This window comes from Triplophysa rosa, linkage group LG9 (assembly GCF_024868665.1).
Source record: "Triplophysa rosa linkage group LG9, Trosa_1v2, whole genome shotgun sequence".
Classification (NCBI taxonomy): Eukaryota; Metazoa; Chordata; class Actinopteri; order Cypriniformes; family Nemacheilidae; genus Triplophysa; species Triplophysa rosa.
Window position 1 is genome coordinate 16490812 of NC_079898.1, and position 23042 is coordinate 16513853.

The window sequence follows — 23042 nt, forward strand, 5'->3', positions numbered from 1 at the left end:
CTGTAGGATTTTAGAGAGGAATACCAGCACCCTCCCAAAAGCATCACATAAGTGAACCCCGGCTCTTTGCTGCACATCCATATACAGTATTTATCATCCTAGCATGTCCATATTCAGCAGGGAAGATATTCTGTGCTGCTGCAGCCCGTAACTTTTAATGTTCTACATTATTTCTGCATCTGCTGCATGCAGTAAATTGTGCCTTTAAATTCTGCGTTGACACCTGCGTTCTTGTCCCTCTCTCGCATCATTGCCATGACAACCAGAGTGGCTTTACACCCAGTCATGTAGAGAGAGCTGGAATCTGTGCTTCTGTTGGTTAAGTTCAGAGTGTGAAGCCAGTCTCAGTTTTTACTGCATTGTCTACCTAATATGGTTTAAACAGCAGAGCTGACAGTAAGTTGTTTATATTGAAAACAGACAGAGAATTCAGAAAATATTGTGAGCTCTAAACCATTGTGTGCAATGCTTTGTAGGCAATATGTTCACTGTTTTTATTTAATGTTTATGCTGTTTTTATTATTAATGTTTTTAACTAGTTATTTATATAGGCCTACCCAACGTGATTATCCAGATACCACACGTGCTTGTTAAAGGGATAGTTCACCTCAAAAAAAAAATGCTTGGATTATTTATTCAAGCTTATGTCATTCCAAACCTGTGGAACTGTGGAACACCTAAGAAAGATATTGTTTATGTCCATATCGTCGCTGTTGGGCGGAATCCTCGTATCTCCAAAACCATTATTTTTCAGGAAGTTAAAAAAACTGCATATTTTTTGAGTTATTAAACATTGTATAGTTAAAGTTGGTATTATACCTTATATTGCTATCATATACTGTTGTGTACCAACATTAACACAACATTTCCCCAAAACCATGTTTAATCGAAGATACAAGGTTTATGACTTGGGAGCAGGGAGATACGAGTTTACGCTGTCATTGATAAGAATGGTACGGACACAGACGTCGCTGCTGCCAGCAGTGTTCATCAAAGTCTGCGGTGGCGTTGAGCCTTTTGACGAGAGACGAGGCTTTAAAAGCTAATGAAAGCTAATGATTGTGGTTACATACATCTTCCCAAACTCTATTTTAAACGTTAGAGCTATGAGTGATGCAATACCAAAATAAAACGTTAAACAGGCTGTCTAATATAGGCGGAAATTAATCTGCACGCAAATAAAGTCGGCGGTCGCGTTGAGCCTCTTGACAAGAGAAAAGGCTTCAATAGTTAACCAAACCTAACGACTGTGGTTACATACATCTTCCTAAACTCTATTTTAAAGGTTTAAGAACTATAAGTGATATAATACAAAAAATGATGAGCTGACTAGGCTGTCTAATAGGCGGAAATTAGCCGAATCTGCTCGCAAATTTACTGTCACAGCTCTGTCCTTCCTATCATGAGGTTTCTGGTCTGTGGACAGAGCTGTGACGGTGCCATGTCTTTTGTGCTTGTTTTGTTATGTGTGGAAGACACGTGGCCATTGTTGTCACTTTCGCCGCGTGTCATCCTGTTTTGTCTCTCAGCCCCGCCTCCTGTCTCCCGTAATCTTACCTTGAGTGTTAATCCCTGTCACCTATCCGTCACCTCCCGTGTGTAATTATCCTTCGTTACTTGTCCCTTATATAATGTCCCTTTGTTCTCTGTCTGTTGCCGGTTTGTTGTCTACGCGTCGTCGTGTCCTTGTTTATAGTAAGTCTTATCCTAGTCTGGTGTCACTCGTTCCCTCCTGATTATTCCCCCACGTGGGAAGTGTTTATTTTGTGTTTTTTTGTATCTTTACCTGTTTTCCCCCTTGTGGGATTTTGTTTATTTAAATAAATACCTTTCTGTTGTATCTCTCGTCTGCAATTGGGTTCTGTCATTACGTTTTGTGACAGAACAAACCGGCCAAAGAAGAACCCAGCGGACGAGAGATCAGCATTATGCGGTGGCCGTGTGCTTCTAGCCGGGAGTGGTGGAGTTCCATTGCCTCCCAATCCCACGCCGGCGATGGGCCATTCCCGGCACAAGGCCATCGTCCCCTGCAGGAGTACGCCCGGGAGTTTGAGGCGAGGAGGGGTACCTTCCCTGAGGTGCTGGTGAGTGCCTATCTGGTGGCCGGGATGGATAATCCTCCACCCCTAGATGAACGGGAGGAGTTGATTTACCTTCCATTCTCTCGGTTGGTGGATCAGCTGCACTCTCGAGAGGAGCGGCTACATGGCGTTTCTTCCAACTGCCCCCGGGACTCCTCCCGCTTCAGCCTGGGTACCATCTCGGAGGACCACGTCCTGGTCACTGGGGCCGTGGGCCTCTCAGTCCCGTCCATCCCAGCATCCTCAGGTCGGGCCCCTCCCAGCCTCCGTGGAAGGCATGGGAGAAGGGAGTCATGGGACTCCACATCTGACTCTTCAGGCACGGAGATGGCTCCCCCACCATCCGCACCCCTGCAGCCAGCCACGTGTTCAGTGGTCCGACCCCGGCGGAAGAAGAAGAAGAGGGGGTTGCTGTCTTTTCCGCCAGCACCTCTGCCAGCATTCCAGCCGGCGAACCAGCCGGTTATCCAGGCGGCACCCCAGCCGGTATTCCAGCCGGGGTCCAGTCTGGTGATCCAGCCGGAGTCCAGCGGGGGTAGTGTCACAGCTCTGTCCTTCCTATCATGAGGTTTCTGGTCTGTGGACAGAGCTGTGACGGTGCCATGTCTTTTGTGCTTGTTTTGTTATGTGTGGAAGACACGTGGCCATTGTTGTCACTTTTGCCGCGTGTCATCCTGTCTTGTCTCTCAGCCCCGCCTCCTGTCTCCCGTAATCTTACTTTGAGTGTTAATCCCTGTCACCTGTCCGTCACCTCCCGTGTGTAATTATCCTTCGTTACTTGTCCCTTATATAATGTCCCTTTGTTCTCTGTCTGTTGCCGGTTTGTTGTCAAACACGTTGTCTACGCGTCATCGTGTCCTTGTTTATAGTAAGTCTTATCCTAGTCTGGTGTCACTCGTTCCCTCCTGTTTATTCCCCCACGTGGGAAGTGTTTATTTTGTGTTTTTTTGTATCTTTACCTGTTTTCCCCCTTGTGGGATTTTGTTTTATGTGTTTTGTTTATTTAAATAAATACCTTTCTGTTGTATCTCTCGTCTGCAATTGGGTTCTGTCATTACGTTTTGTGACACTTACCTTCGTGGCTCACGGGCTTCCTTCTGCACCGAAGCATTACAGCTATCGATTTTTAACAAAACAGGCCTACTCAAATGTATCTAACTTAACTATTTTCACTCGTTATTGTCTAAAAAACTTTCAATCAGGAGATGTAATGCCGAGAAGCTCCCGCGGAGTGAAGAAGAGGTGGAGTTACGAGACTTCTCAAACAGTTGAAGTGTCCAATGGAGTTAAGAGATTTGCTCTCAAGCTATTTTCAACACTTTAGATTGGTTAATAATTTGTAAAAATAACAGACCCACATGGGGACTGACCAATAGCATCGATTTGTGAAAAAATATGAAATTGACCAAATTTGGACATAGGAGGTTTCCGCCCGACAGCGACGATATAATGGAAGTCAATGGGGTTCAATTGAGTTGCCAACATTTTTCAAAACATCTTTTTTGAGTTCTGCAGAAGTAAGAAAATCTTACAGGTTTACAATGACATGAGGGCGAGTAATTTTTTATGACATTAAGCAATTCATTGCAAAACCTATAAGGGATTTCTTGACTCCGATACGTTTAAGTGTTCTTTCTCCTCATTGTATATGTTTTTACACCAACTTAATAAACAGGCTGGCGATGCACAGGTTCACTGTCTTAAAGGGATAGTTCACCCAAAAATGAAAATTCTGTCATCATTTACTCACTCAGATTGTTCCAAACCTGTATATATTTCTTTGTTCTGCTTAACACAAAGGAAGATATTTGGAAGAATGTCAGTAACCAAACCGATCTCATCCACCATTGACTGCCATAGGGAAAATAAATACAATGGGTGTCGATGGGGGGGTTAGATCTGTTAGGTTAAAGCACACAGCAGAACAAAGAAATGTATGCCGGTTTGGAACAACCTGAGGGTGAGTAAATGATGACAGTATTTTTATTTTTGATTGAACTATCCCTTTAAGTGTGTAGTGATACACCAACCATAAATGCCAAAGACCAACATCTTTCTGTGGTTTCCAAGGACCTGCTCTGATAGCTCTATTTGCACAATTTGCTGAAAGACTTAGAGCCATCGTGTCGTACAATTTATAGTATTTTGTGTAAATAAACACTAACTACTAAACATATGAGCCTTTGTCTCGTTACCCATTTACCAAAACCACATTTGCCCTTCATGCTAAATAATTAGCATGTCTGCTGTGAGAAAGAAGGAACATTTTCCTCTTTAACATGTTGACAAACCATTTCACTCTCTGTTTTATCTGCTTGTACAGCTGTTCTGTTTTCCCTGAAGAATCTAAAGTTGGACATCATGGTTCCAGACAGCCTTCTGGTCTTCACACATTCTCTTTTTTCCAGTATTTTGGAATTGTGTTCCTTTTAGTTTCACACGTCAATGCCTTCCTTCTTAGCTATAAGCTCCCTGCAAAAAAATGCAGACAGCTGAGAACACCTCCTGTGATCAGTTCAAGATTGGTGTGTTCCTTTTCTTTGGGATTATTTGAGGCACTTTCACTTGGAGCAAACATCTGGTGTCCATGAGCAGATAGAATGAGGTTGTGAAAATGCATCTCATCCTATTCGGTCTTGGTTTATGTGGTTTGAGCAGGTGTTTGGATTACAACAAGGTGTTTGCCAAAGAGCATCTTAATAAGGAGACTTACTAAGAATCAACACTGGGTTGATATGGCCATGCATAAATCGGGCTGTACAGCAAAGGATGGTTAGACTTTTGCTTATTTTTTCTTTCCAAAAAGCATAAAAGCTGTGATTTAATGACTTACATTGAAAGAGAAATTTGCTTTAGCCCTTCAGAGTTAGAGGTAGAAAGAAATTAAGAAAACTCTGTCGATTTCTCTCATAAGGAGCCAGGTGTGTGTTTCCTGTGCAAATCACATTCCCTCAGATGTTGCGGTGAATTTGCAGAGCCCTAATGTAATTCATCTTAATTTAGCCAGATGACAGCGATGGCATTGGGATATAAACTAAACTCTTTTATCTCTCTCACGTATGCATAAAATTCTTGTTCTTTGTGGGGTGTATGCAAAATTTCTTAAATTATACATAAAAATGAGAGGCTAGCCCCATGTAGCTTTCATAATGAATCATATAAGCACTGTTAGAAAAATCGCTTGTACAGAAGTCAAAGTTGCCCTGTGGGCAATGTTATTGGAGGAGGTATAATTGATCATAACTTATAAAGGAAGGCGCTCCATGGATCAGCACCCAGAAAAAGCTGATGTGAGGTGCTGTTTAAATATGGTAGCTCACATTAAGATTAAACTTGGGGTCACCAAGCTGACTGCTCAACCTTTCCAGTTCCAAATGGAAACGTTACAATAACACATCAGGTTATGGAACATGCAAACCAATGAAACCAACTGCAAATTTTCACTTCATTCACTGTCATTCTGTTTACAAACAAAACTATTTTGTTCACTTCTCTTGAATGGTAGTCAAGGTTTCTTGCACCAAAACTTTCTTTCTGTCCAATGGTTTTGCATCTATATCTTCCTTTATGTGAACATGTTGTTGGCATGAAGAATAACGTCCACACGCTGGTGTAGCTCACACAGTTGTTCATCAGCACTTGCCAGCTCATTTAGGCAAAATATAATTGTAGACGGTCATGTTAATGTGCTTGTGGTGGTGAACATGAATATTTGATTTAAATGAATGTCTACACAGTACACTTAATGTAAAAAGGATGATGTTCTTTTTGAATATGCTAGCTGTCTTGATTTTGTTTTAATCAGATGTAAAGAAGCAATGACGAAAGATGCATCTGAGCATCCAAGTACCTCCTCTTTCCTCTGTGCTGCCTGCATAAATAGGACCTAACCAATAACCAAAGTCAATTTCTCAAGGGTGGTCACGCATTTGGATCAGATCTTATTCCAAATAATTCCCTCTCTCCAGAGTGAGCATTTTCAGCGTGCCCAGCCCTTAGTTTATTAACCTTCAGAGTTGCTGCATAAGCCGTTTCCTGGGCAACCACTCCTCAACCCTTTTCCAGAGCACAATAATAAGCCTTCCTAATAAGCCTTCAGCATTGTCTTGTCATCCCAGAGCTGTTATCAGACAATTTTCTACTCCATAATTTTACTATACTTTTGGTTTGTTTGTTTGTTTGTTTTGATGTTGGCTGTTAATTGGTTTGAACGATTGATCCCCAAATGATTGCCATTATGAGATTTTCTGAATTGCTTTATCGCACGTTTATGACATTGTGCTTATTAAACAATCTTCTCTACACAATCTTCTCATCATCATTTTATTCATAATCTTTATGACCATTGTGTTCCCTGTGTTCAGCGACATGAGTCAAGAAAAGTCTCCATATGGGTTATTGGATTTTGTGGGATCTCGAAAGGCTTTAGCCAGCTGTGATAGATGGCAAAGGTAAAAAATGTAACTTCATTCTAAAAAAATCAATTTCTATAATTTCTACAATTTCTATGTGGTTTTATTGGATCTCTACTGTCACTCTCACTAACCATGAGATGGGAGAAATATGGTTTGATCCAACCATAGAAAGATTTTAGAACAAAGTCAAATGAAAGAATGATTTGATGATAACTATTTAGAGTCTGCACTAATTTATGGCATAAATGTTACGATTTTAACGGTCCCAAGACGACATTAATTAAACAGCAATCAGGGGAATAAATGTAATAGAATAGAGTATAGAGGAATGGATACACCGAATAGCTTCTTGTGTCTCGGTATAGAATCAATTAATTGAATGTGTTATAATGAAGTGTTTTGATATTAAAGACTTGAACAGTTTATGTAAAATGAATTGTGGTATACCTTTATTGATTTACTGAATTAAATGAATGAATATTGTCGTTCATGCATGGTGATACCTTAATGTACTTAATGTACTTAATACATATCAGCAATCTGATTAGATGACCTGCTGTATAATCACTGAATGTGACTGTGATATTGATTATTGAATAGTGGGGTGCATTTTGAAGAGATAATACTGACTAATAAGGAACAGATGATTAAATAGTGCTTGAAAAAACAGTTGCAATTTTATCCTTATTTGCAGTTGCATTGAGCATTCCAATGTCAAACTAATGTTGAAAATATGGTGAATATTATTACTGTCATTTTCATGTTGAGAACATCTATAGCTTTTTTCTCATATTCAGCTTTCTCACTCTCTCTGGCACCAGGCTCTCTCGATTTCACACCTTAGAGCACATCACATTCTGCACATCGTAATGGCAAGATATGCGTTTTAAAATGAGTGTTACGCTGCGATCAGTGTCTCTCTTCACCTCTGCACTTGCACATTGGTACAATTGGGAAACCAACTGTAACCTCTTAAAGCAAAAGTGCTGATATGTGAGTGTGTACTTTTTTTATAGGAAAGCAACAATGTTTTCCAATAGAAGGTAATGGTATAAAGTAGCAAAAGGTAGTAAAAAGTACTTGTGAAGGTGATAAATCCTGTTGTTATAAGCTGACAGAAACTACCGGTCACACTTTATTTTAAGGACCAATTCTCGCTGTTAACAAACCATTAACTATGACTTTTGCCTCATAAACTCCCGATTTGGTGCTTATTAATAGTTACTAAAATAGTTGTTAAAGGAGACATCAGATGAAAACCCCGCTTTTTCTGTGTTTAAGTGCTATAATCGGGTCCCCGGTGCATCTAGAAACCCAGAAAACGTGAAAAATAAGAACCCAGTAAGTTTGTTTTGGTGTGCCTTTCCCTGCAAGCATGTGAGAAATCGAGCCGTTCAGATTTCGCTCCGATTGCGACGTCCAAAGCAGATTTTATTATAATGTTACCGCCCCTTAATCTACACAGTTCCACCCACCGTGCTCCACCATTGTTGTTTTCACAAGCGACAGCGGTGTACGTGACGCCATGGCTAAAGTTCGTGGACAACATGCAATGTCCAAACCTGGGAAGAGACAGGAGTGGATTTATTTTATTTTTTGTGGAAATCCATCAGAAACCATATATAAAAACCTGCTTGTTTGCGCGAATCACTTCAAGCCGGAGTGCTTTTTCAACCTGGGACAGTACAAGCAGGATTAGCTTCAAAGTTGTTCCTCAAGAGGGATCGAGACCGTCTGAACGAGACAAAACTGCCGATGTGAGTAATATTTATCAACAGTCTGAATTGACGTAAATGTACCGTATATATAGGAGGATAACGTTAGCATATGATAGCGAAGGGAGCTAAGCCAGTCACGGGCTAAATAGAACATTCAAAGCCAGTGTTAAACTTACGGTATATAAGTGCAGATGGACACTTGGAGTTTAGCTGTATGAATGTTAATACATTATGTGCGTTAATATGTTTAGCTCTCACGTTGTGTGTGTAACGTTATAACTTGTCAATGACAAGCGCTAAAATCCATGTAATTCCGCTGAGATCTGCAGTGGATTCCGTGGATTTTAGGTAAGCATACATGCACAACGTAAGCGCATTAGCTGTTTGCTGTGACTTATTTTTTGGTCTCCGGACGAATGATTTGAGACGTTTAAGACGAAACTAACCGCAGAGGAATTCAGGAAATATAATTTAGCTAAACCATTGCCACTACACGTGTGTTGTGTTGACACGCCGGACAGAAGGGGGTGGGGTTCGCTGTAACTCATTATCAGTTAAAGAGACATGCACCAAAACGGGTTGCTGTGAGCATAGCTGTTTTTGACGAGGCAAGAAGGGTTTTGTTTACACAGCAATTGAGTGTTTTAAGCAAAATATGTTCCAGACATTTCATGAAGACCCTAATAAATCATACCAACTTGTTAAAAGTGCTCGTCTGATTAGACCTTTAAGTTTAGGTATTGGGTAGGTTTAGGGATGTAGAATATGGTCATGCACAATATGTGCTTTATACGTACTAATAAACAGCCAATATTCTAATAATATGCATGCTAGGCAACTTGTTTATAGTAAGAATTGGTCCCTAGGAAAAATTACAATGGTGCCTCAGAACTGTTTGCTTTCCTACATTCTTCAAAATATCTTCTTCTACAGAACAAAGACATTTTTCCTACTATGGTATAATGGTGGCCAAGAACTATAGAATTTTCATTTTTGGTTGAACTGTTCCTTTAAATTTAAAGCTGATCCCTTAAGTGAATGTGCATTACAGGCACATCTATTTCAAAGTAGTACTTTTCTCCCAGACCTTTCCTTTTTCTAAGTGACTTGTTATTTAAGAGTAAATGTATGCCTGTTATTTGAAAATGATCACATTTGTCATTTTCACATTTGACAGTTAAGGCTTTTTACTTGACACTTTGCAAGGGAAAAAGAAACTGTACATTAAACATAACATATCAAAATCACTCATTTGTTTTCTACCTGCACCATGGAACAGTTATGAAACCTCTCATTTATATGGGACTTTCTGTATTGCATATAATTACAATTGTGTGGCTCATGGAGATTAAAAAGGCAGATGAGAACTCACTCATTTGCCTTTTCTCCTCTTATCATGTATCGTCTTTTTTATATTCCATGTGCATATGTCTACTTTAACCATGTATATGTTCATGCCATGTACAATAAATCTGCATCAGGAACTATGAATAATACATAAGCACACATTGTTATTTGCATTTTTTACAAGGTTGATCACAAACCGTGATATGTTCAAACATCGATTTCAAAAAGTACTGCTTGAGTTGACATGCTTAATTGCAATTCTTTCCTTTTACTGCTTACTACATACACAGATTGATCAATTGAAAATTCAAAATTATTCAAAACGTCATCGCCAATCATGATTTTGTCATTTAAGCACTATTCTATTCTTTTATAAAATAGATCCTGGATGTTCTGAAGGCATCATCTTTACTATTGGATTACATCACATGCTCTTCCTAGTGAATACTAAAAATGTCTTTTTATAGGTTTATATGGGATGTTTTTCTAGATTTAGTATGACATAATTTTGGAATAAATCACCCGTGATTGGAGGCGGGAGTAAAGTTAATCTGGGTTCAGTGTGTGTTTGACCAACCCATGTGCAATTAACCAAATGTGATAAACCATAACCTGATGACTGCAGTATTACAACGACACCCCGTTCATAGATGATGGCAGAATTCTGAGCCCCCTCAAAAGATCCTCTCCCTCGCCTCTTTTAATGTCTTTATTACTGCACTTTATGGAGCCATAGATCAGGTCAGATCAGCATTTGGAGACAGTGCAATGAGATAACACACCAGTCATTAAATAAAAATGACCTCCTCCAGCTCATGCCTCATTAACTCCCTGCAACAATCAGAGACCCACCAGTGAAGCCCCTCAGGAGGGTAACAACCTCGCAACCCCTTCTCTAGAGACCTGATCTGTCTATCCCCAAAGGTCATTAGTGACATCAGGAATGTCTCAGTGACACTGCTTCATGCCTTTGCTCATTTACATTTACATTTATGCATTTGGCAGACGCTTTTATCAAAGCGGCTTACATTGCATTATCCTATACATTTATTTCTAAGTATGTGTAATCCCCTGGGATCGAACCCACAACCTTGGCATTGTTACCGCCATGCTCTTACCACTGAGCTACAGGAAAGCATTTCAGAGCAGACAGACCATATTGGAATTGGGAATTCTTTCAGGCTTTCCTGCAGGTCAGAGCTTATTTGTATTTTACAGAGGGAAATTAAATAAATAAAGTAGCCAAAATGGTAATGTACGTTATGTCGGAGTACCACATACTATTATAGGATCAAAAAGGTCAAAAGCAAACCCCTAGATAATCTAGTTTATTTTTTTTCTGAGTTTGGCTTTGTTACATAATCTTCAATAAATTAGCATTAATATATATATTTTTTTTTAAACATGATTGGTGTCTATGGAATGGTGTCTTGGAATCTATGTCTTAAGTGTGTGTTCAGGTCATACTCAATCAAACAGATTAGTTAAGATTTTCATATTGATGCACAGTACACGATCAATTCAAACGTATGTAATGTAACTAGTAGGGTAATCAATACATCCAGGCCCTTGGGACACTTTAGTCAAATAATCCATGGTCACTTCATTATTGATTCGGTTTCTATGTGACTCCTGGTTACGATGTGAAATTAATAAAGCAATTTATCTTATACATTCTATTCAATATTGTAATGTTATGACTGTGAAAAAAAACATGTTTTTTATTTTAACATGGCACAAAAACACTGTCATAATTGATAATAAACAGTTTTGCCTGTAATATTACATAGTTTCCTGTTTTTTCTTAGTCCTGCAGTCTTTTTCTATAATTTGACAGTTTTTGACCATATTTTAAAAAATATGTGAAAACAGTAAACTGTAAAATAACAGTTTTTTGACATTATATGTGAAAAATCTGTAAAAAATTATTAAAATTATGTTTTTTATAGTGTGACCATGTGTACAGTTTCTTGACATGCTGATAATTTTTTTCTTAATGTCCATATAAGTATGTATATGTAGCTCAACTGGTATTCCCAAGGAAAACTGATAATATGCAAAAAACTTTGGATAAAAGTGTCTGCCTCACAGATATAATTTATACCTCTATTGTATTTCACTTTGCATAATAACATTAGATGCATACTGTAAATTTTGAGAATATTAGAATATTACTATATTAGAATATTACTATATAGTTCTCTGGTTGCACTATCATGCTGTGCAATATTATGCCACTGGTCTTCCAGTAATTCTGCTTACACTTCTTGTGTTTACCAAGGGTCAAATTAACTCTCACAGTGTTTATATAATCCACACTTTGAGAGTGTGGATTATATATAAACTGTGAGTGTTAATTTGACCTTTTTTAACACTGGCGATTGTACTGTGTTTGAATGTTGCAACATTACAGCTTAGCACAAAAGCAGGAAGCATGAATTGACAGTAAGTGGGTTAATTTATAGTCCACGCTTGGTCTTCATTTAAAGTCAGTATAGTAAACAGATGAGCTTGGATTGAGATGGCTGTCAGGTATGTTGATTGAGATGTGATGACGTCACAGGCAATAGTCTCCAAAGCACTACTGTATATTATCTCCCACAATGAGTGTGTTAATAACTCGAGTTCTTCAGCAGGTATATGATGCGAGGTGCTTCTGTCAGTGTGCGGGACACTACAGGATCAACCAAATGGGCTCTAATTCTTTATGGCCGCTCTGCAGTAAACTGTTACAGCCCTTGAGCCTCGATGTGGCCTGAGCTCAGCACCAGACTGTTTATCATCTTAAATGTCTGATACAGATCAGCAATGACATAACGGGGTGGACAGTCTGCCAAAACTAATGTGTTGGGATTTTTTTAACCAATGAACTGCTTGCCATATTTTGTGTCTATATATTTATATTTCATACGTGTGAACCTTCAGTGCCAAAGATTAAGATAGCGGTTACACAAGTTAATTAAATAGTTAATTAACATGCAGACCTTCTTTCATTTATCAAGTGAAAGGTCGTGTTCCTCTCACAGAGGGGATTTTGCAGTGTGTCATTCGGTGGCATTAGTAGTAGTTCCTCATGATAATTAGATTGTGTGGTAAAAGACATTTGCAGCACTATATGTCAAGAGCTTCAGATGTTTAATTTTTAATGCACCTACATTATTCTTTTTAGAAAGGTTTATTATAGTTTATTATAGGCTTGCATTTGCATGAAGATAATAATGTTAATAAAAATACATTTTATTTTAATTTATTTTTAGTTTGTATAATTCTTTGGCTAATTTCAGTTCTTTGGTTTTAATAATTATAGATTAAGAATCGGTTAATGAAACTGTAAATTAAAGTAATTCGATTTCAGTTAAAATATAAGAAATTAAATATATATATACATGTATATATACAGTATACAGTATATACTGTATGTCCTGGTATATGTCATTGTTTTTGCTAAATTATAGGCCTTAATATTACTACAACAGTTTGCATTTTTTGCTAGTCTGACCAGGAAAGAGGCTTCCTTTCAATTACACTGATCTGCAAACTTTCCATTAATAAAAAATCCACCCTGTCATAGTAGTTTAACAAAGACATTTTCTATCAATATGTATCATATGAAGTCGTCTGGCGGATGCTTTTATCTAAAATGATTAGCAGGGGTGTCGCTAGACCCCTTTTACTGGGGGACGACACGCGACTGAGGTAAGCTATGAAAACATGACGAAACTAAAGTAAGTTTCTAAATAATATCAATCATCTTATTTTGACTCGATCATTAATAGCCCCTGTAGATGGACGTCAGAATTTGTTTGTGCAAAGCAGGGAAATGGAAGCAGAAAGGAGATGATGAGTTTGAGGGAGGTAAGACTTGATAAACAAACTACTGTACATCCCCAGCTAGTCAGGTCCCAGACATTAGAGGAAATTTTTTCCTTTTGTCAAGTCTGTAAAATGTCATGGTTGCTTAGAAAAACATTTGTGTTATGTACTTTCAGAAATGAAATTAACATTTAATTTACTAGCTCTGGTTTAGGACATTACATAAAACTTGGCAGTAACCATGGCTGAGATAACTATATGTGCTGTAGGTAGTTAATGTAAAGTAAAAGTTAATGCAGTACAGTTGGTTCAGAAAATGAACCAGCTTTGTTTTTTAAAGATAATATATGTTCTTTATAGTTGGAGCCATAAAATGACTGGTTTCTTGAAATATTGTAATTGTAAATTCTTGAAAAGATGTAATTATTCATTGTTATCATTGAGTAATGAATGCACATGTGCAAGAAAACATTCTCTCTGCTTTCATTATTTTAGTGCTTTCAAACATGTTAATAAAGTTTGTTAAGTATGTTGAAGATACTTCAGTATTTTTTTACAAATAAATGTTTACCTTCCCTAGTATTGTTTAACTGTAGGAACAGTGGATTAAGCAAGGGAAGTTTGTATAGTGCATTGTGTCGCAAGTGATAGAAAAAGTAATGGGGGCCTGTGGCACAGTAGAGCTACGCCCCTGATGATTAGCTGTGCATATAAATATATACATTTTATAGGTACATGCATCACCTACATGCATTGCCATTTTTTACAAGTCAAGCAACAGGAAAGCTAATTGTAGCTTGTAAGGAAGATAGAGAGAACATAAGAGTGTTATTGATGGGCATGTGTCACATTGTATTGCTGTTGAACAGGCTGATATCAGTCATGTCTGTTTGGAGACTCTCTATGTCTGCCACAGAACCTCTGCCCTTGCTTTTTGTCCTCCTAGTCCAGTTTTAGTGATGTAATGCTGGATAGATTGTTGTGTGCACAGCACTACATGCTTGGCAAATGGGCACATAGCAACTGCTAAAGTGGGCACTAATGAGCTCCCTTCTAAATCATGACATGACAAATGGCACCCTGTGGTTTCGTGGACTTTACAGACATGCAGAAGTGACCACATTAAATGTGCCATTTGGGAGAGCAAACAAATTGTGACACGGGTGATCATATAAAAAATAAACAACAGCAGACGTAAAAATCCCAGAAGTCTGACATTTTTAGCGATAACACGCAAATCTCCCCATGACAGACCAGCCATCTGTAGAAGCCATATGCCAGTGCTTGCAATATCAATTCAATAAAAAAGTGATTAAGTGCCAAATTTTTAGGAAAGTACTTCAATACCCAACTCGTGAAGTGAGATCTACCAATCCGAAGACCCAGGTTTATGTTTAAATTCCAGCGAATACACATATTGATCAAATACATTAAATGCACTGTAAGTTCATTTGGAAACAGATTTGAATGTCCAGCCGTTGGTTGCAATTCACAACCTCACTGCTAGATGCCGCAAAATTTCATACACTGGACCTTTATAAAACCCTTTTGTGAAAATAAGTCTCAGAATATTGTGTGGAAGGATCAGAAAGAGACTCGAGGTGTTGGTGAGTGACGATTTATTCACTCTTTACATAACAGTTACTTCTGTTGTTCAGATCTGATTGGACAAACTCTACTTGTATTACTCTGTTTGTCTGTTAAAATACTCGGACATCCTGGTAATGAAAGGAAACATCTGTAGTTCCAGGTTTTGCAAAACAGTGACTTATAGGACAAAATGTCATATCCATGATGAAAAAGATAGATTTAAAGCTAGCGATATCTAAGAGAAGGCTTTTTGACTTGCAATTGAAAAAATGAAATACGTGTTTGGAACAAATCGCATGTTTACAAAATGCTTCAGGAAACGATTCACTAAGCATCCGTGATAAAACGATAAAGGTGATAAAAATAATAATGTGCAAATCTGCTCTGATTTTTATGCTTACCGGTTTATGTGTTTTCCACTACTTATATTTCCATAAATATTCATGTACTTAAATAGCATCTGCTGCTGATATGTTGTGTTTTCTTCTATAAATATCACGACTTAACAACATTACATTTCTTGTTTTTCTAAGATAATTGCATAAAATCCTCATGTACACATATTTTTCACATATACTCTGAGGTGGTGTTTTTAATGCCATTTAAAGCCCAATGTACCAGCCGAATATAATTGTTCATTTTGTGTGACCATGGCTGTTCGGCTGCAGTTTCTGTCCTTACCTTGCCTTCGTGTAAAGGGCAAGCAAACAGACACACACACAAAATAAATAAATATGAGTCATTGTTGCTGCTTCAAGTAGAAGCACAATCAATAACTGAATAAGAATACTATCCCTTACTGTCCTCTCACAGAAACCATAATAACACCAGTTAGATTTATTGAGTTTCGGTGTTATTGCAGGTTTGTTTTAGCTTTTTCTCTTGTTTCACATTTAGCTTTTGAACATACTGTATAACCAGTTGTGGTTTTGAGATTAAGCTCATCCAGAAAGCTCAGTACTGGCAACAAGATACTTGAACAAAGTTACTTAAGGAGACTAAACACACATTTAGAAAATCGCGTTTCTTAAAGAAACAGATCACCCAAATTCATTAATTCTTCATTTACTCACCCTCAAGTTGTTCCAAATCTGTATGAATATATTTGTTCTGATGAACACAGAGAAAGATATTTGGAAGAATGCTTGTAACCAAACTGTTCTTGGCCACCATTAACCATAGGAGAACATTTCTTTGTAAATTTCTTTGTTGTGTTTTACACAAAAGAAGATATTTTAAAGAAAGTAGGAAAGCAAACAGTTCTGGGACACTTTTGTCTACAATTGTATTTTTTCCTTCTATGGTAGTCAATGGTGGCCAATAACTGTTTGCTTACAAGCATTCTTCCAAATATACTTCTCAACAAATCAATTTATACAGATTATATTCATTAGAGTAAATGATGACAGAATTTTTATTTTTGGGTGAACTGTGGATCATCACATATATACTGTGGTTATAATTCTGTGATTGCAAAAATAATTCAAAGTGACTGCGTGGTAACTGATCGCCTTGGAATTATAAGGTTCTATCTGCGGTCTGAGTAGTTTTGAGGAGCTTTAACGTTTTTGCATTTCATATAGCAAAAATGATATGAGGAACAAATCTCTTTTATACATGAAAAAGACAGAGACCCTTAATGTATTACAAATGTACAATATCAACATTTTCTGAAATTTATAAATGGGGTTTTTTGGAACAAGCAGGTCAAACACAGATAGAAACTTCTGATTCTGTAAAGTCACTTTCGGTTTAGAATTATAAGGTCCTATCTGCAAAACATCCATTAAAGCAGTACATTTTCAAGCAATACAAACAATTTACCTATAACTTTTGTTAAAACATGAAATTAGTGTATAATAATGTGTAAAAAAGGTACATGTATAATAATGTGTAAAAAGGTAGATTTACATGGTTTTTATGACACTTATTTCATATTTTAGAATGCTTTTTTCTTGTTCAAGTTAAACATAAAAGGTCGTGCTAATTGTTTTATTCACAGAAGGTGGGACAGATCAAATGACTTTTTAGAGATGAGTATGGCTGAAAAAACATAATAATGTTTATTGTTGTAATCAAGACTCTTGACGTTGTTGACAATTTGGCATTAACTGCATTATGAGAGTAAACACAGGTATTAGGAAGCTAGCGCTGCTGGCTAGTGTTGTGTCTATAAATATAAAAAAATTAATCTCCTCAATAAAACCTAAAACAAAACAAAAAATACTGTCGTTTGAGCTGCTCTCGTTGACAAGAGTATCAATAAAACAGTCAACCTTGAAGTTTTTTTTAAACATTGTTTTGTGTTGCACTGTTTCCTCGGATATTCCCCTGTCACTGAGGAGTCCGGTCACATGACAAAAAAAGCTGATCCTGATTGGTCCTCTTGTGTGCATTCAAAGTGCTGATTGGCTCTTGCAGATAGTACCTTATAGCACCAAATTATAATTTGATTTTCTAGATAGAACCTTTTTTCTTAAAAAAAACGTCCCAAAATGCACACATTTAAAAATAAAACAATGCATAATGTAAATAAGTTGTCACAGAATAAGAATATGTGAATAACTCAATTTTGACCAAAATGTCAGATAGAACTTTACAATTTCGACAAACTGTTTTACAGAATTTTTGTCACATACTCTATATTTTTATCCCATAAAGCAATGGGGGATGATTTTGCAAGCAATTAGCAAGCAGGTCAAATGTTTCACCAGTGAAGGTAAACAAAGGACACCTCTCTGATCCTTCTGAGTGGTTTAGGAAAGATAAATGGCCACTTGGACTCAAATGTGTGTGTAAGTTCACATTTGTTTGTGTGTAAAAACAACATGGGTCTAAATCCTGCATCTGACTTGATAACTGTTGTATGAATATATGAGAGGTTAAGTGAGTTTACTTTATAAGAGGCATGTCTCTGTGGACCTTATTAGAGAGAGAGAGAAAGATATGTGTGTCTGCGTGTGCGTGCGTGTGTGTGTGTGTGTGTGTGTGCGTGTGCGTGCGTGTGTGCGTGTGCATGCATGCGCGTGTGTCTTTCCCTCTGTAACTGGACAGCGATCTCTTCTTTTCCTTGTTTCTGATATTTCACCCATAAGTGGTTTAGCAAGGGTGCACACCTTCTTATCTTCACCTTAGTGCATCATATAATGAATGCTGTATAAAGAAATTCTGGCTCAGCAAATGCAGAAAAAACACTTTTTAAAAGTTTGTTTTTTCAATATTACTGCAGTGCAAAAGAAATAAGAAATAAATCCCAATATTTTTTCACCCAAAGGGAGTGCATAAACTATTCTGCCATGTAAATTTGTCTCGGTAATGGTAAGAAGACAAGAGGGACTTTCTGCAAGAATGCTTCAGAGAATTATTCTTAAGGAGTTCTTGGAAACCCCATCCAGCTCAGTAACTCACCGACTTTCTGAAATTTCTTTTCTCTGTTTACAGGTTGCGAAGAAAGAAAAAGCCTGCAATGTGTTTTATGCTCACTGGACACAATATATAATCACAAAGAATTATTTAGAGTAGGTAAAGACCCATGAATTGTGACATGGCAAGACTTGACTGGAAATCTATTTACATTCTAAAGATTAAAAAACATGCCTGAGGAAAATCCCCCTACAAGCCCAGATGTTAATATAGATGAGCATCTTCAAAGTCCTGTATAACACAATCTGATAGAAGAGACTTTTCTCCTCTTCTCCTGTTCTCACCTCCTCTCCAGAGCTCCGTACAGCCCTTCATTGATGTGACAGCAATGTTTCCTCCACCCAGATTGATCTGACTTGGGCTCAAATTGGTGACATTTCCAGAGGCACGAAGCCCACTGGTAATGGAACAACTCCGACACCAGTCACAGCTTAAGACTTACAATTACATAGTAGAGAAATAACATTATCCTCTTTGTTAGATACAGAGGCAGTACATAGCATTCCATAAAAAAAAACATTGTAAGGTTTAGATGATATGAATAGAAGATTGTAATCTATCACCATTGAATTAACCCACAATGCTGTAACAAAAGTTTTGTTTTCCCTTGAAGTAAAACTTTGAAAGGGTGCAAAGGTTTGAGAATTTGGGATCTAAAATCTAATTCAAACTTGATATTAAAAAGTTTAACGTGATCGTGAGATTTTGCAGAAACAAATGGAGCCTTATATCTGTCATTAAAGCAAAACCTTGTTATAAAACACTAATCTTTTTTATTTAATTCAAATATCTTCAACTTTTTTACTCATTGTTATGTTTATAAATGTAATTAATGCAAAGTTTTAGAGTTACTGTAATTTACTTTTAAATGTTACCAGACCAAGAAATATGCTCAGGAGATTATAAATAGAGGTTGTTTGGAGATCTATTTTCCTGAAACTATTGATCTTACATTGTTTTCTGTAATATCAGAAGGTTCTTTTAATGATTACTCCACATTTCCCTCTGTGTTGTCAAAGAGAAATAATGAAAGTGCAATATACAGAAGATAAAACTGCAGGTCTAGGAGTCAAACTTTTTAGTCCACAGAAAACAAATTCATCCTTTTTTCATCCTAGCAATACCTTCACATTTATATGTTCTGTGTAGTTTTTACTGGAGTTGTGTTTTGTGTTAGTCTCAGCTCTGTTGTCTGCAGTATTCATAGGACATCAGAACTTTAATTTGTTTGGCGGTGAATGTTTTATTCATGTGTTTCTGTGTGCAGCACAATGAGGGCTTCAGAAACTATAACTATACCTTCTAACAAGCCATTCTACTAAATAAGTCCTCTATTCACCTACAGTATACGCCCTCTATTGGACTGAGACATTCTACATTCAACAACAATTCCCTTTAAAGAAATGACTGTCTCTTATATTATAGTTATAGATTTTAACAATTAGTAAATTTTCCCGTTGTTTAAACTCATTAGCATCAGATTGGTAATGACTAAACACTTGTGCTTGTAGGCCTTCAAAATCAATAAAACCTTAAGATGAGGAAATGACTCCAGCACTAATGTTCTTCGGCGGCTCGGCTGCACACATCAGCGAAGGATTATAATGACAACAAATGTACTGTTGTATTTTGATGGGTCAGATTTAAAAGCACTTTTAAAAGCACACACACACAGTGCAAACAGGTGATACATACCTTGAAAAGGGCCGCTCAGGTCATGGCACTATGATGATCATTAAGTGTCTTTGGACGTGCCGACCACACTGACCACGAGCTCATTTGTAGTCACTGTGTAGTTCATATTATGCGCAGAGAAAGATAAATGAGTTTTCCTGTTGGTTTAGCACAGATCTTTCAGGGGCTGACAGTGGTTTTGTGTCTGGTGCTCGATAAAAACGGTTGAACAAAGGGTAGTGCAGTTCTTTGAGATATGCCCAACATACAGCACTGACAGTTAGTAGATACTAACAGTGGCTGGTTCAACACTATCTTTCCTCTCTATAAAAGCTTTCAATGTTGTGGTCAATGGTTCACTGAAAATCAGTGTTTAGTATTTTTTGTAATCATTTTCAGTGGCTAATAAATTCTGTGGCTGTTTTCCTATATTCTGTAACCAAACTAAAAACCATGAAAATGTCACAATGATGCAGGACGTGATGGTAATAGGCCCTTTTCACAATGACGTCACTTAACTTCCGCCTTTTCTCAAAGCAGTGTATCGTAACATCCGTCTCACAACAAACAAGAAGAAGAAGAAGAACTTCCGTTTTGCTGTCACGCTGGAATTTAACAACAGTGGAGAAACTGACAGAACACGTATTCAAGTACTTATCCTAGCACCTTCGCTAACACAAAAAGAAAACAAAACACTTACCTTCATAATCAAACAGGTACTGTTCAACGAAGAATTTGTATCCTTTCTCTAGCTTTGATCTTGTCGTTAGCGAAAAAAAGATGTTTATGACAGAGCGGGACCAGGGCCGTGACGCGAGTGATAACGAGCGTCAGCTGCGCGTTGCACCTGTCTGGCATCTCTCTCGTCCCGCTCTGCTTGTCACAACGTTGTACATCATCTAGCCGTATTTGTGGCAGATGTGCAAGGGACTTGGTAAACTCCATTCTGAGGCGCTAGCGAAAGTAACTTCTTCTTGAGTTTTACTGGCGGTTGGCAAACAAGCTTATAAGTGCATTACCGCCACCTTATGAACTGGAGTGCTAGCGGAAGTAATGTAGATGCGTGACGTCATGTGAAAAGAGCGTATAGCCAGTGGACATTATGCCTTTCCTCCATATCTTCTGTGGGGTGACCTTAGAAGAAAGCTGTGCTGTTTTGAATTGCTAAACACATAGCCATGAGTAACACTGGCTTTGCTTCAGAAGAAATGAGAGTGGCTTGTGGGAAAGCAGAATGCAGAAAATGGAGGGCATGTTTTTGTCGTGACATTTCCCCTCCACCTGTCAGTCTTCTCTGTGCCCCTGCACTGGGTCATAGATGCCCGGCTAAACCAGACATGTCACCTCTGATTGTATAAAATTGTTTGGGAACATCTTGGGCCTGACAGAAAGAGTCAGCATATGTTGAGATAAACTCAATGAAAACAGCCAGAGAATATAAAGAGCATGATAGCGTGTGTTTCAAATTCTCATTCACTAAATACAAGAATATGTTTTGTAGGCAGTGTGTGTGTTTGCTAGTCCAAAATAATGAACACCGTCAGAGGGTGATTGTGTGTGATTGTGTTGCATTTGAATCAATACCAACACTTTTAGTGGCGGTTTCCCGGACAAGGATTATCTTAAACCAGGACTAGGCCTTAGTTAAATTAGGATAATTCAGTTGTTTTAAAAACATACTTTACAAAAAAACATTACTGTGTGCATCTTGAGACAAAACAATCGCAGTGATATATTTTAAGATATGTCAGTGCAAGTTGTTTTCAATCAAGGCATCTCTCACATTTAAGTTAGAAATTGCACATTAATGTCTAGTAAATTTCTTTTAAATGAGAGCAAATTAATGTAAATGACACAGACTGCATTGATTTCCCTTAAAATAATTGGACAAGGCACATAGAACTGTGTAATGCTTGCTCAGCACAAACTATAGGAAGCTTTAGTACTTCTTCAACCATATTGTTCTGGCCTATAGTCACTGTGTGAATTGTTTACATGTTATGTATAATATATGCAAGTCATATTTCAGTTAAGATCGCAAATTAAAAAAGCTTGCTAATTTTTTTGTTAAAAAAATATTTTGCCAAATATTCATTTGTCGCTTGGTAGAAGCTTGCCAAATTATTTAGATGCCAGCATGGATAGGTGGCATGACATGATATACCTTATATACAAAAAAAGCAAAAAAATCATATTTAGCCAAGAACTTTTTTCTTTAATTTTCTAATACATTGCTATTTAATGTCTGCTAAATGTGGGCCCATAAAGCACATCCAATTAATATAACCACATGCTGCTGTCCATCTGAAACCTGGTTTCCTGGTTTTAAAACCTTTTTATTTTTTGCCATAAATCATTATTATTAGTCGACCTTTAAATCTGTTACTGGGTTTTTCATTTGCCAATAAAAATACAACACAGTATTTAATCATTTAAAAAGTACAGTGTTTATTTTTTTTCTGAAAAACAGCGAATTTGGACATCCGAGGTTTAGGAAAACAGCCAAAATATGTAAATGTTAGGTTTATAGTTATGTTTTATGTACATATTTAGCTGCTCTGCAACTAAATTTGGTGTATTTCATGCTGAGCTGCCTGACCACACAGCTATACTGTATGTGAGGTTGATAAATCAGTCTAATCTGACCCGGGATCAGAGGATCCAGATTAGAGCAGAAAGCTGCATGTTGCCTAATGTACATCCTGGTGTACATCCTAATGTACAAGCAGCACAATGTCATGCCAAATTATCTAACAAAGTGAGCTTCAGATAGCCAAGCGTTTAGTAACTAAAAAAAATGTATTCATAAATTTAAGCTCTTTAGACTTATTTGTGTGATATTATAGTGAGTGAAGAACTGGTGTACTGTAAACAGGACAAGGCACAAACACTGGATTGCAAACCTGTGTATGCTATCTGAGAAGGCACCATTTTTTTTCAGACACAGTTACAATAGTGCTTCACTGATTGCAGAGCTTTAT